General features: G+C 42.1%; 1 protein-coding gene across 1 annotated transcript in view; it reads right to left on the bottom strand.

Moving 5' to 3' along the window:
* The window catches only part of PANX2 (pannexin 2), a 63,754-nt gene extending 52,518 nt beyond the window's left edge, over positions 1 to 11,236 (bottom strand). The window contains exon 1 of the transcript XR_008444358.1: positions 10,998 to 11,236. The gene's annotated coding sequence lies outside the window, so the exon portion shown is untranslated. The remainder of the gene's footprint in view (positions 1 to 10,997) is intronic.
* Positions 11,237 to 13,043: the final 1,807 nt, after the last annotated feature.

Genomic DNA, 13,043 nt, shown 5'->3' with positions numbered 1-13,043 from the left:
CCATATCTAATAAATAAAAAAAGAGGACCCTCCACGGGCCCTGGCCCCGCCCATTTCCCCACCCCAGCCCCGCCCCAACTCCGCCCCTTCCCCGCCCTAACTCCGCCCCTCCTCCCTCCCATTCCCAGCCACGCGGAAAGGGCTGCCCGAGCGCTACCGGCTTCACGGTTTGCCGGGCAGCCCCCAGACCCTGCACCCCCGGCCAGCGCTTCCCCAGCGCAGCTGGAGCCCGGGAGGGGAAGCGCCCAGCTGGGGGCGCAGGGTCTGGAGGCTGCCCGGCAAACCGTGAAGCCGGTAGCGCTTGGGCTTTGGGCAGCCCCCTTGCCTCCGGACCCTGCGCCCCCAGCCGGGCACTTCCCCTCCCGGGCTCCGGCGGCGCAGGGTCCGGAGGCATGGGGGCTGCCCGAAGCCGGTAGCGCTCGGGCAGTTCGGCTCTTAAACAGAGCCGAAGAGTCAGGGAGGAGCAGAGCCACCATTTTCCTGGACATATTCGGCTTTTTGGCAATTCCCCCCGGACGGGGGTTTGAGTGCCGAAAAGCCGGACATGTCCGGGAAAAAGAGGACGTATGGTAACCCTATGCTATGTTCTAACTGCCCATTTAGACCCTGCTGGCACACTCTTCTAAAAGGTAGCTAACTTCATGTTAACGTAGACCAGACAGGACTATGTTAACTCAGACTGGATATCTTTTAGAGTGTTCCAGAAGGGTATATACGGAGCAGTTACAGCAGGGGTTGGCAACGTTTGGCACACGGCTCACCAGGGTAAGCACCCTGGCAGGCCGAGCCAGTTTATTTACCTGCTGACACGGCAGGTTCGGCCCATCACGGCCCCCACTGGCCGCGGTTCGCCGTCCCGGGCCAATGGGGGTGGCAGGAAGTGGCGCGGGCCGAGGGATGTGCTGGCCGCGGCTTCCCGCCACCTCCATTGGCCCGGGATGGCGAACCACGGCCACTGGGGGCCGTGATCGGCCGAACCTGCTGCGTCAGCAGGTAAATAAACTGGCCCGGCCCGCCAGGGTGCTTACCCTGGCAAGCTGCATGCCGAACATTGCCGACCCCAGAGTTACAGCACAGCACATTAGGTGTGCTTTACAAATCACATCCATCTGGCACACTTTGCCACATTGTGTAGCGAAGCCCTCAGACTAATTTTTTACCCAGAAAGTTATGAATGATTGAAAACAAGAAGTGAGACCAGAAACCATTATGCAGCTTTAACTGCTATAAAACTTTAACTCTATAAAAATACAGGGTCCAAACATGTTAGAAATATAACTAAAGCTCCAATCCTGCAAAAACATATGTGCCAGCTTAACTAAGTCAGTGGGTCTCCTCACAGTACAGTACAGTTAACTACAAAGTTAAGCAGGTGCATAAGTCTTTTCAGGCTTGGGGCCTGAGTTTTTTTAACAGTAAGAGATAAATTAAACTGAGATTGAGGGGTAATTCTAAGTCTGTCTGGTTCCAGAGATGCTTCGTCCTACCAGAGCTCTCCAACAGAATATGAAGTAACAAACATACAAAAACCAACTCTCATTGCAGCACCCTGAAGGAATGACAGTTTCTAGCTGCTTCTGAGGGCTTGTACACACTACTGCTTTTCTCTGTATAACTTACTTGCTCACGGGTGTCAATAAGCCACCCCCTGAGTGACATGAGTTACACCAACCTAAGTGCTGGTGTGGACAGCGCTATGTCGGGGGGAGAGCTTCTCTTGCAGAGGTGGTTTTATTATGCTGGGAGAGCTCTCTCCTGTCGGCATAGAGTGTCTTCACCAGACACACTACAATGGCGCAGCTGCATTGTTGCAGCTGCACCGCTGTAGTACTTCTAGTGTAGACGAGCCCTGAGACAGTTTCACATTAATCCTTTATTTATCTTACACCAGAGAATTATTGAATAAACACTCTTCTTTTTTTAAGTTGCAAACAGTTCAACCTACATGTTAAATCTGGAGAGGTGCCCAATTGCAGATCGTGTATCTGGCTGTGAGAGCTACAGTTTCCTCAATTCTGTTTAGCTATTGAAAATCATACCTTAGTGCACTGATTTATTTTTATTCATGTATCCAATATTTTTCCTTGCTTTCAGAATAAATGATGCCACGTGCAGAAACAATTAGGATAAAGTTACACATAGTATTCATCTCATAGGAGCTTGCTTCTGAGCTGTGTACATGAAAACTTACTAGGAAAAACTGATGTATTTCTTCTATACCTTGTATAAGGACAGATCAATTTAAATCATATACTGCTGTTAAACAGATCTGCATGTGCTGGTCTGTATGGCCTCAATCCTACAAATATACAACTGTTTAACTTTACTATTGTGCGTAATCCTATTGAAATCAATGGAACTATTCACAGTAGTAAAGTTAAGTAAATGTTGTGTTTGCAGAATCAGAGCCTAAATCTATACAATGTCTAGCAGTGTGGCCCAATCTGGCTGAGGCCTCATAATACAAATAATAGGTCTGCTTTCATAAACATGATTTGGCTAAATATGCTAATTGTTCAACTCATACCTTTGACCATGTTTTGATCTCTATCTATAGGTGTTGTCTATGGTATTTCGTTCCTCCTGTCCAATTCAGAACAAGTTTCCTGAGCATTTTAATATATATATATATATATATATATATATATTACATAGACTTTCATAGTAACTAAAATGCACATTTTTGAGAAATAATCAATATTTAGATGGGACTGCAATTCACACAGTTTATTAAACATATGTAGTGAGGAAATTAAATATATATGAAATGTAAAAGTTATTAATGCAACATTAAGGTTGCACTGTTAACATTTAAAAAAAAAATCAAGAAAAGCAAAAGTTTAGGTTCTTATGGCAGTGTTAACTTGACAGTACTGCACACTGTGGTATTTTCTATTCCCATTCTTATCAAACGTGTAGTTGAATAAATTTGTTTATGTTGCTAAATGTATATCTTAAAACTGCAGTTCTCAACTGTGGTATGTGTACCACTGGTGTAAAACTTAGTCTTTGGGGAAAGTTAAAGCTTAAAGGGAAGCTAAAGGGTATCAATTAAAAAACAAAAATCTATGGTCCGTGGGGTTAAGGACAATAAGAAGGAATTCTCTAAATATATCAGGAGCAAACAAAATTCTAAAAATGGTAAATGTCTGATACTAGATAAGGATGGAAATTTTTTCAATTGTGATGCACAAAAGACAGAAGTAGTCAAATATATTTCTTTTCTGTATCTGGAAAGAAGCAGGATGATATATTTATATGTCACAGTGATAAGGAGATACCGTCTATTATATTAGTAACTACAGAAGTTGTTAAACAACAACTGTTAAAGTTATACATTTTATATCAGCAAAACTGGATAATTTGAACCCAAGAGTATTAAAAGAATTGGCCAATGATCTCTTTGAACTTTTAATGTTGATTTTTAACAAATCTTGCTACATTAGGGAAGTTCCAGAGAACTGGAGAAATGCTAATGTTGTGCCAATATTTAAGAATGGTTAATGGGATGACCTGGGTAACCATAGGCTGTTAAGCCTGATGTGGATTCCACACAAAGCATGGAAATGCTGAGATAGGACACAAACAGTGAAGAATAAAGCATGGTGGCATAATTAATGCCAAGCAACACGATTTTTTTGGTAAATAGATTTTTGTCATACAAATGTGATATAATTTTTTGATGAGATTACAAGTTTGGTTGACAAAAGTAACTGTTGATATAATATACGGTACTTAGACTTAGGTAAGATATTTGAATTAGTCCCACATGACACTCTGATAAAAAAGAAAAATAGAACTGTGCAGAAAAAAATCAATTTGGAGGTTTTTTTTTTTAAATCAACAAACTGTCGGATGCACAAATTCCTCATATACAATGAAAATCAGATAAGTTAGATGGAAAAAGCCTACAGTATTAGGTCATTCAGTCCACCGTATTGCTAAAGCAGGATTAAATTAGTATATAATGACATTTTCACTGCAGAGGACAAAAAAGTCCAAACAGCTTAGCCAACCACATGACAGACTGTGAGGCAAAGCCAGAAAAATAACCATGTCTGCAAGGATGCAGATTAAACGCCTATCATACACAAGTTAATATCTGGACTGTCCAGTGGTTTACCATGGTCCCTTTTATGTAGCTATGCCTGCTTACACTCATTTCGAAAGACAACCACACAGAAGGGAAAATGGTTTTCATAATATCACACAGAATATATTTCCTTACCTGAATAACAATTCTTTTTTATAAATTAATAAACATTTTCAATGGTGAGATAAAATGGCATTAGAAATATTATCAACGGAGTTATGTAGTAGTCAGTCTTTAACAGCTAACCTGATTACATCTGCAACACAGCTATAATAAATTAGCTTAAGAAAGAAATGTGATGCCTTTGTTAACCATGGGCCTGATTCTCCTCACACTTCAGCTAATATAAATCAGGAAAAATTCTATTGAAATCATTGGTGTTACATAGATGTAAAACTGGCATCAATGAGAGGTGAATCAGGCTCTCTGTTTTATTTTAATGCAATGGATTTATTCAGTCAGAATATGGGCAATAAATTCCTTTGTGGCTGTAAACAGGGAGACATATGTCTCCCGAGTCATTGCTGACGCAGATGTTGTCACTGAGGTGGAAGAAATGCTTAACTACCTGTCTTAGTAAATCTGTGGGAATGGAACCACGTAGGTGTTAACACTATTTTTATATATCTACCAGAATTTTCAGCTATTATGAACTTTACATAAAATCCATAGTACTTTGATTAAGCAGGAGAATAGAGATTCTTATATTATGTGACAAAAGGTTACTATGTAAAGGCAGTCAGAGAAGATAAATGGAATTTTTTAGAGACAGTAAACTTTATGAAGAATGTGGTTCAGCCTTTTTTATTATATTAGTTCAGGGGTAGTCTATTTTTTGTCAAGATCCACATTTCTTGGTCAAGGTATAGTCAAAGTCCAGATTACAAAGAACATAATTAAAAAAAAAAACACCCAATAATAATGATAAAGTAAGTAAAAAGATTTCAGGGTCTGTTCAAAAGTGTCTGGCGGTCTGGGTCCTGATCCAAAGCCCACTTAAGTCAATGGGAGTCTTTCCATTGCCATAACTGGGCCTTGGTTCAGATCCTGGACCTGAACCATTTATTTAATTGATTCTAAAGAGTGGGAGCAGCATCAACAATACAGACCCAAACAATGCATAGTAAGAGTTGAAAAGGATAGGTAGAAAAACACACATTGTGAATCCCTTTTAAATAAATCTTGGAATAAAATTCATTGGACAAAGAAAAAAAATGTTGATCTCATTTTTCCCTTTAATTTCTGCTGCACCCATTCTATAGAATCAATAAAATCAACTCTGACTGCCATATTTCTACACTGACCCAAATCCAGCTTTTGTTTATACTTTTATACATCATTAATCAGCTAAATTTAGGGTAAGTCTCCAGTTTGAGCTGGAGGTGTAATTTCCCGCTCAAGGACATATACCTGAACTAGTTCTGATTGAGCTCCTGTGTGCTAAAAACAGAAGTGTAGCCACGGCAGCGTGAAGTGCTAGCCACCCCAAGTAGAGTTCCATCTGAGACACTAGGTACAGGGCCAGTGGAAGGATGTTTCGCATCCTAGGCGAAACTTCCACCTTGCGCCCCCCCCGTCCCCGAGCCCCCACGCTGAGGCGCCCCCCCTGCAGCAGCTCCCCCCCTCTGCCCTAAGGTGCCCCCCCTGCAGCAGCTCCCCACCCCCCACCCTGAGGGCACCCCCCGTGCCCCACCTCACCCATGCCCCGCCTCCTCCCCGAGCACGCGTCGCTGCTGATTGGCGCTGCAAGCCTGGGAGGCGGGAGAAATGAAGCAGCCACGGCATGCTTGGGGAGGAGGCAGGGCAGAGGTGAGCTGGGGTGGGGAGTTCCTCTGCGTGCCGCCCCCCACCCCCGCTGCAGGCGGCCCTCCCCATGTTCCACTGCCTCAGCTCCCTCCGCCTAAATGCCGGCGGTGACTGGGGCGGCCGAAGATCCAGCCGCCGCAGTCGCTGCTGAAGAAAATGGCACCCCCCAAATCCTAGCGCCCTAGGCGACTGCCTAGGTCGCCTAAATTATTGCACCGGCCCTGACTATGTACATACTTGGACAGCTACCCCATCCTGTGGCTTGTACCTTTGCAACTACACTTCTATTTTTAGAATGCCAGTTTGATTAGAGCTAGCACGGGCATGTCTCCTTGAGCTTGACATTACACTTCCAGCTAACAGTGTAGACATACCTTTACAGTCACACACTCACTCTCTCTCTCTCGTCAAGTATCTTTTTTTCTTTCCAAAACTTGCAAACTGTTGTACAAAAAGAAGACAAAAAACAAGTTGAGGCATTTGAAACAAATGACTCTTCACTTGGTGCCTTTTCATCTCAGGGGCCAGTTCAAAAATCAATAAAGTCAACAGAACTACTCACATGCTTAAAGTAAATCACATTTGGGTCTAGCCCTCTCAGCGCCTTGCAGGAATGAGCCCTTTTTTCAAGGGGACTACTCACACGTATGTTTCTAGGATTGGACTTAACATTACATTACATAATGCCTCAAAGGGGCCAGTTCTGCAGTTTCTGTTCAGGTGACTCCCCCTTTGACTCCAATTAATTTCCTTTGGAATTTGCCTGAGTATAAGGACTGAAGAATCAGGACCAAAGACTGCAAGCTATTGTTTGCCATGCTTATTCAACAATGAGACTAATGCAGAAGCCACATAACTGAAATGTGGGAAAGCAATAACGTTTTCAATAGAAGGAACCAAGGGAGAAGCTAAAATTGACACTTCCGGAACATGATCACTCCACCATCACAAATGTAATTTTATTTTGTAGGGAATAGGAGTAAACTTGATGTACTGTGTGCTGTAACACAAGAAAAGAGGAAGAGGGGTATGGAGAGAGCACTAAAACAGCACTTTAGTGGTTTTTAAAAAGAATTTTAAAATACACCTACAATAGGAGAAAAGGCTGATTTGTAGCAGCACGCTGAATAATTTATTTTCAAAATGCCTGGGGCCTTATTTACACAAGGAACAGAGCCATTTTGAAAGCCTACTAGAATGCAGTTCAGTCACAGCTTCCACTCTGTTGTCTTCTATTGCATCTTGGCTGGTGGTGTGCACAGGACCAAGTCATGCTAGAAATGTGTTATGAATCTACGTTAGCTGAACACAGCTACATTCTGAATGTAGACAGGGCATTAGAGACTATGGACTGGCTTCTGTGGCTTGGCACTGAGTGAGTAAACACATTAGGTCATATGAGCAAAAAGCAGAATGGAAAGCCCTGAAAACTATATTTATATATGCTTTTAAAAAAAACAAACACAAATACTTGATGAGTTTTAAAATATAAATGAAAACAGACAGAGAAGACAATGAAGATGGCTTTCTGAGTTTGAATCTAGACCAGGGGTCGGCAATGTTCGGCACGCGGCTCGCCAGGGTAAGCACCCTAGCGGGCTGGGCCAGTTTATTTACCTGCTGACACGGCAGGTTCGGCCGATCGCGGCCCCCACTGGCCGCGGTTCGCTGTCCTGGGCCAATGGAGGTGGCGGGAAGCCGCGGCCAGCACATCGCTTGGCCCACGCTGCTTCCCGCTGCCCCCATTGGCCAGGGACGGCGAACCACGGTGAGTGGGGGCCGCGATCGTCTGAACCTGCCGCATCAGCAGGTAAATAAACTGGTCCGACCCGCTAAGGTGCTTACCCTGGCGAGCTGCGTGCCGAATGTTGCCGACCCCTGATCTAGACCAAACTTTACTGACTTCAGACTCAAGTAATGTTTTTCCATACAAATCTGCAGGATAAACTGGATGAAGATTACAATAATTCACAAGACATTATATTTATCTGCCTGTAATGAGTTTTATTTTTCATTTCTGTTAATTTTGATCCCTTCTTTCCACTCTCATTTAATTAAGTACACTCTTTTTAAGGTCTGTAATTTAAATGACACTGTGGAAAGGTCTAATGTCTCTACAAGCAGTTGAGGTTAATCTGTGGGGTATTGTGGGGTCACTACACAACATGACACAGAATTACTTACAGACTAAGAAATTTCATCCCATTTGTAAAAAAAGAGAGAAAGAGAGAGAGAGAGAAAAGAACGTGCAGTTCCCACTTTCAAGGTAAGTGAAACAATAGTATTGTTCACTTTGCACCTACTTCAGGGGGACATAATTTTCAAAGTGCAGCACAAAATTAATTTAAAAAAAGCTATAAATTAGGACTGTCGATTAATCACAGTTAACTCACATGATTAACTAAAAAATCATGATTAAAAAATTAATTGTGATTAATCACAGTTTTAATTACACTGTTAAACAATAGAATACCAATTGAAATGTATTAAATATTTTTGGATGTTATCCTACATTTTCAAATATATGGATTTCAATTACAACACAGAATATAACATGTACACTACTCACTCTATATTACAAATATTTGCACTGTAAAAATGATAAACAAAAGAAATAGTATTTTTCAATTCACCTCATACAAGTACCATAATGCAATCTCTTTATCATGAAAGTACAACTTACAAATGTAGATTTTTTGTTACATAACTGCACTGCACTCAAAAACAAAACAATTTAAAATTGTAGCACCTACAAGTCCACTCAGTCCTAATTCTTATTCAGCCAATCACTAAGACAAACAAGTTTATTTACATTTACAGGAGATAATGCTGCTGGCTTCTTATTTACAATGTCATCTGAAATTGAGAACAGGTGTTCGCATGGCACTTTTGTAGCTGGCAGTAGAAGGTATTTATGTGCCAGATATGCTAAACATTCCAGAGGACATGCTTCCATGCTGATGATGCTCGTTAAAAAAAATAATGCGTTAATTAAATTTTGACTGAACTCTTTGGGGGAGAATAGTAGGTCTCCAGCTCTGTTTTACCTGCATTCTGCCATGTATTTCATATTACAGCAGTCTCAGATGATGACCCAGTACATGTTGTTCATTTTAAGAACACTTTCACTGTAGATCTGACAAAACGCAAAGAAGGTACCAATGTGAGATTTCTAAAGATAGCTACAGCACTCATCCCAAGATTTAAGAATCTGAAGTGCCTTCCAAATTGTGATTGGTATGGGGTGTGAAGCATGCTTTCAGAAGTCTTAAAAGAGCAACACTCTGATGTGGAAACTACAGAACCCGAACCACCATAAAAGAAAATCAACCTTCTGCTGGTGGCATCTGACTCAGATGATGAAAGTGAACACACATTGGTCTGCACTGCTTTGGATAGTTATTGAGCTGAACCTGTCATCAGCATGGGTGCATGTCCTCTGGAATGGTGGTTGAAGCATAAAGGGACATATGAATCTTTAGTGTATCTGGCACATAAATATCTTGCAACACTGGTTACAACAGTGCATGCGAATGCCTGTTCTCACTTTCAGGTGATATTGTAAACAAGAAGCCGGCAGCATTATCTCCTGCAAATGTAAACAAACTAGTTTGTCTGAGTGACTGGCTGAACAAGAAGTAGGACTGAGTGGATTTGTAGGCTCTAAAATTTTACATTGTTTTGTTTTTGAATGCACGTATTTTTTTTGTACATAATTCTACATTTGTAAGTTCAACTTTAATGATAAAGAGATTACATTACAATACTTGTATGAGGTGAATTGAAAAATACTATTTCTTTTGTTTTTTTACAGCACAAATATTTGTAATAAAATGAAGTGAGCACTGCACACTTTGTATTCTGTGTTGTAATTGAAATCAATATATTTGAAAATGTAGAAAACACGCAAAAATATTCTATTATTGCTTAAAAGTGGGATTACCTTTTTTAATCGCTTGACAGCCCTACTATAAATGTTATTATTTTCAATGAAGAAATGTTACCTGCACCTAAAACAATTCTTGTTTTCCTTTATTATCTTCTAAAGATTAGCTTCTTATAGTCTCTTATTTGTTTGTTATCCCAACTTTCTTTTTCTTTTCTTTTGGTGTTTCAGTCAGTCTGTTGCTAAAATGGTAAACATGTTTTGAGTGCTAACTTTTATAAAATGAATTAACCAGAGCCGTAAGTAGGCATTTTAGCACCCGGGGTGAGCAAGCATATTTGTGCCCCTTAGAGGCAACGTGTGGGAGGGGCATGTGGGGTCAGGTTGTTACCCTAAAATTTAGATGCTAATTGAATTACCTACAAATTTGTCTAATTTTAACAGAAGGGTAAACAAGGTTGTGGCCTGCTCTAAAGGAATTGCCAGAGTGTTACCAGGGGGGCTTGTCTCTGACCTGCAGAGGGCTCTCCAGAGCACCTGAAAGGACACGGCTACAGCCTTCCGAACAAGAAAGAACAAACAAGCAGTAATTCTTCGAAAACAAAAGGATGGTTTATTTAAAGAAATAAATTATTACACTGTATTTAGGAAAGCAAGAAAGAAGGTATGAAGAACAGAGTAAAATGCAATAGAATTACAATTGAAATAATTAAAGTGAGGCAGCAAAATCCAAGACACAGACTACATAGGATATCTAACACATGCAGGAAATACAAAGCTTTCAATGTAACAAGCCTATAGCGGTCCCATACACCCAGAGGCCTTTAGTCTTAATTAGGGTGACCAGACAGCAAATGTGAAAAATCGGGACAAGGGGTGGGGGGTAATAGGAGCCTATATAAGAAAAAGACCCAAAAATCGGGACTGTCCCTATAAAATCGGGACATCTGGTCACCCTAGTCTTAATGTTACAATTTAACCCCATATTTAATACAATGTGATATATGCCAGCCTCTTATAGGCGCAAATGAGAAAACTAACACTATATTCACAGATTAAAACACTTGCTTAGCATTGAACATCCTGTAAGCGCTGGCCAGGCAGTTACAAGATGGGTAGGGGAGATCTCATTCAAGACGCAGGCATCAAGTTTTATTTACAGGCAAAACCTATACACTCTTAAATAATAGATAAAAAGGAAATCAGACTTACACTCTTCCTTCAAGTTTCCCTCTGATTCGTCAAGGGGTCCTTCTGCTCTGTCTGAAATATTTAGGCAGCACAGTTGTGCTGCTGCCCCATGGTGGTGGCAGTGGTGATTGCTGTTGGTGGGGCGGTTGCTGGCAGCCAGTTCTCTGTTGCCAAGGCAACCTCAGGATTCTTTTGCTGCTGCTGCTGTTCTCCTTCTTGCAGGTGGCTAATTTTCAGGTAGCTTCTTCTTTGCAGATGTCTCGCAGCTTCTGTTCTCCTCCAGATCCCAAAGCCACTACAAATTCAGCCTGCTAGCTGTCAGCCTTATATATTGGTTGCACTCTCAAGATCATCTCATAAACATAATTTATTAGCCTAACTCAGCCAATCAGTTTTTAGATATTAGCATATTTCCTCTTCCTGTCTAGATCCTCCACTTTTATTAGCATGCTGTCATATGTAATTAGCATGCTGTCAATCTAGGAGTGCTCCTCCCCTGATGCCATCTTGGAATCTAGGATTTTGCTGAATCATTCCCCATTACTACATCATCTGCCATCTTGGTTACCAACCACTATTGGATTTTCTAAATTTAAACTATCATTAATTTCTATTTATTTAAAGCCTTAATCTTACAACTAATTACTGTTTTATGCAAACCAAAGTGTCCTGATACTGTCACCACTCTTTTTATGTCCAATTGAGAGAAATATAATTTTATGAAATTTTAAACTCCTTCCGAGGTTTTTCTGCAAACCTCCATTCAAAACATTCAAGGCAAAAATCTCTCACTACAACGTGTCCCTCCAGATTTCTGCCTTCCAGTTAACACAAAACTGGCAAATTGGAAGCTGGTGGGAGCCGCCCAGCCTGCTCGGGCCCCTGGCTCTCTGCACTATGGAAGCCTGGGCGTGGGCTGGCTGCCCAGCAGTTCTCCTTGCCCTGCTCCCCAAGCACTCCTCAACTCACTTGGTGTCTTGGTTACCCTACCCCAGATGTGCTCTTGCCTCTCCCCGAAAGGAGCCCAGCACTGGCTGGTGCCACCAACTGGAGCCAGCCTCTGCCCATAGAGTCTGGCTGTCTACAGGGTGCAATGCCGGCAGGTACGCTCTAGGTGGTGGCCTGGCTTGGGGAGCAGGGTAGGGAGGGCTGCCAGGCAGCCTGCTCACGTCCATGCTCCCACAGCACAGAGAGCCAGGGGCCTGAGTGGCCCCACCCACTTCCAATCCACTGGCTCCTGGTAGAAGATGACAGCATTCGAACTGGTGGGGGGACATCCCCCCGCCCCGTTTTAAAAATCTCTGTGCTAAATGGAATGCAGAAATCTGGGGGGACATGTGATCCCATGGGCTCCCTCTACGCCACCCCATTTCTTCTGCTCCCAAGGCTTCACGCCCTGGATGACTGCCCTGCATGCCCCGTCCTGGTTATGGCCCTGGAATTACCATCTTGAAGAAGTCATTACATCACTATTTTCAATGGTGCAGATCCACAAATGTATTTAGGCTCCTAATTTCCATCTGCTTTTCTATTACAACCACAAGGAAACACTTATCTGTGGTTTCTAAAGTTGAAAACTGCCATCTGACAGACATCTGGTGCCAAGCATAGCAGCTCCTATACAACCTCAAGACTGTTGAAAATGGTGTGGACAGGGTGAACCAGCTGCAGCACAGATTGTCTTGTAGCACCCTTTACTCCAATGTTGAACCCAACTGACACTGTCCAGTAGGACAGCAGTTTCCAGCACTGGCTGTGGGGATGGAGGGAGAAGGAGACAACCCTCATTGAACACATGTTTTTCAAGTGTAGGCACAATTAGGGGGCTCTAATTATTAGAATCACGGGGTTCTAAAATTAAAGAGCTAAGGAGAGTCATCCTTTTCTTTAGCATGGACCTGACACAAATACACAGACCGTGCAGAGCTTACCCCATAGCGTAAATGGTAGAGATTAAAATGCTTCATGGTCACTGGCCTACCCTGTGCTAAAAATGTTTTAACTCTGCCCTTCTGTCAGGAAATGTTTGAACTAATTTTTTTTTCTGTGTTCTGAACTCCATCTGTG

The sequence above is a fragment of the Malaclemys terrapin genome, chromosome 1 (genome assembly GCF_027887155.1).
Source record: "Malaclemys terrapin pileata isolate rMalTer1 chromosome 1, rMalTer1.hap1, whole genome shotgun sequence".
NCBI classification, from domain to species: domain Eukaryota; kingdom Metazoa; phylum Chordata; order Testudines; family Emydidae; genus Malaclemys; species Malaclemys terrapin.
This window is presented reverse-complemented; position numbering and strand designations above follow the sequence as displayed.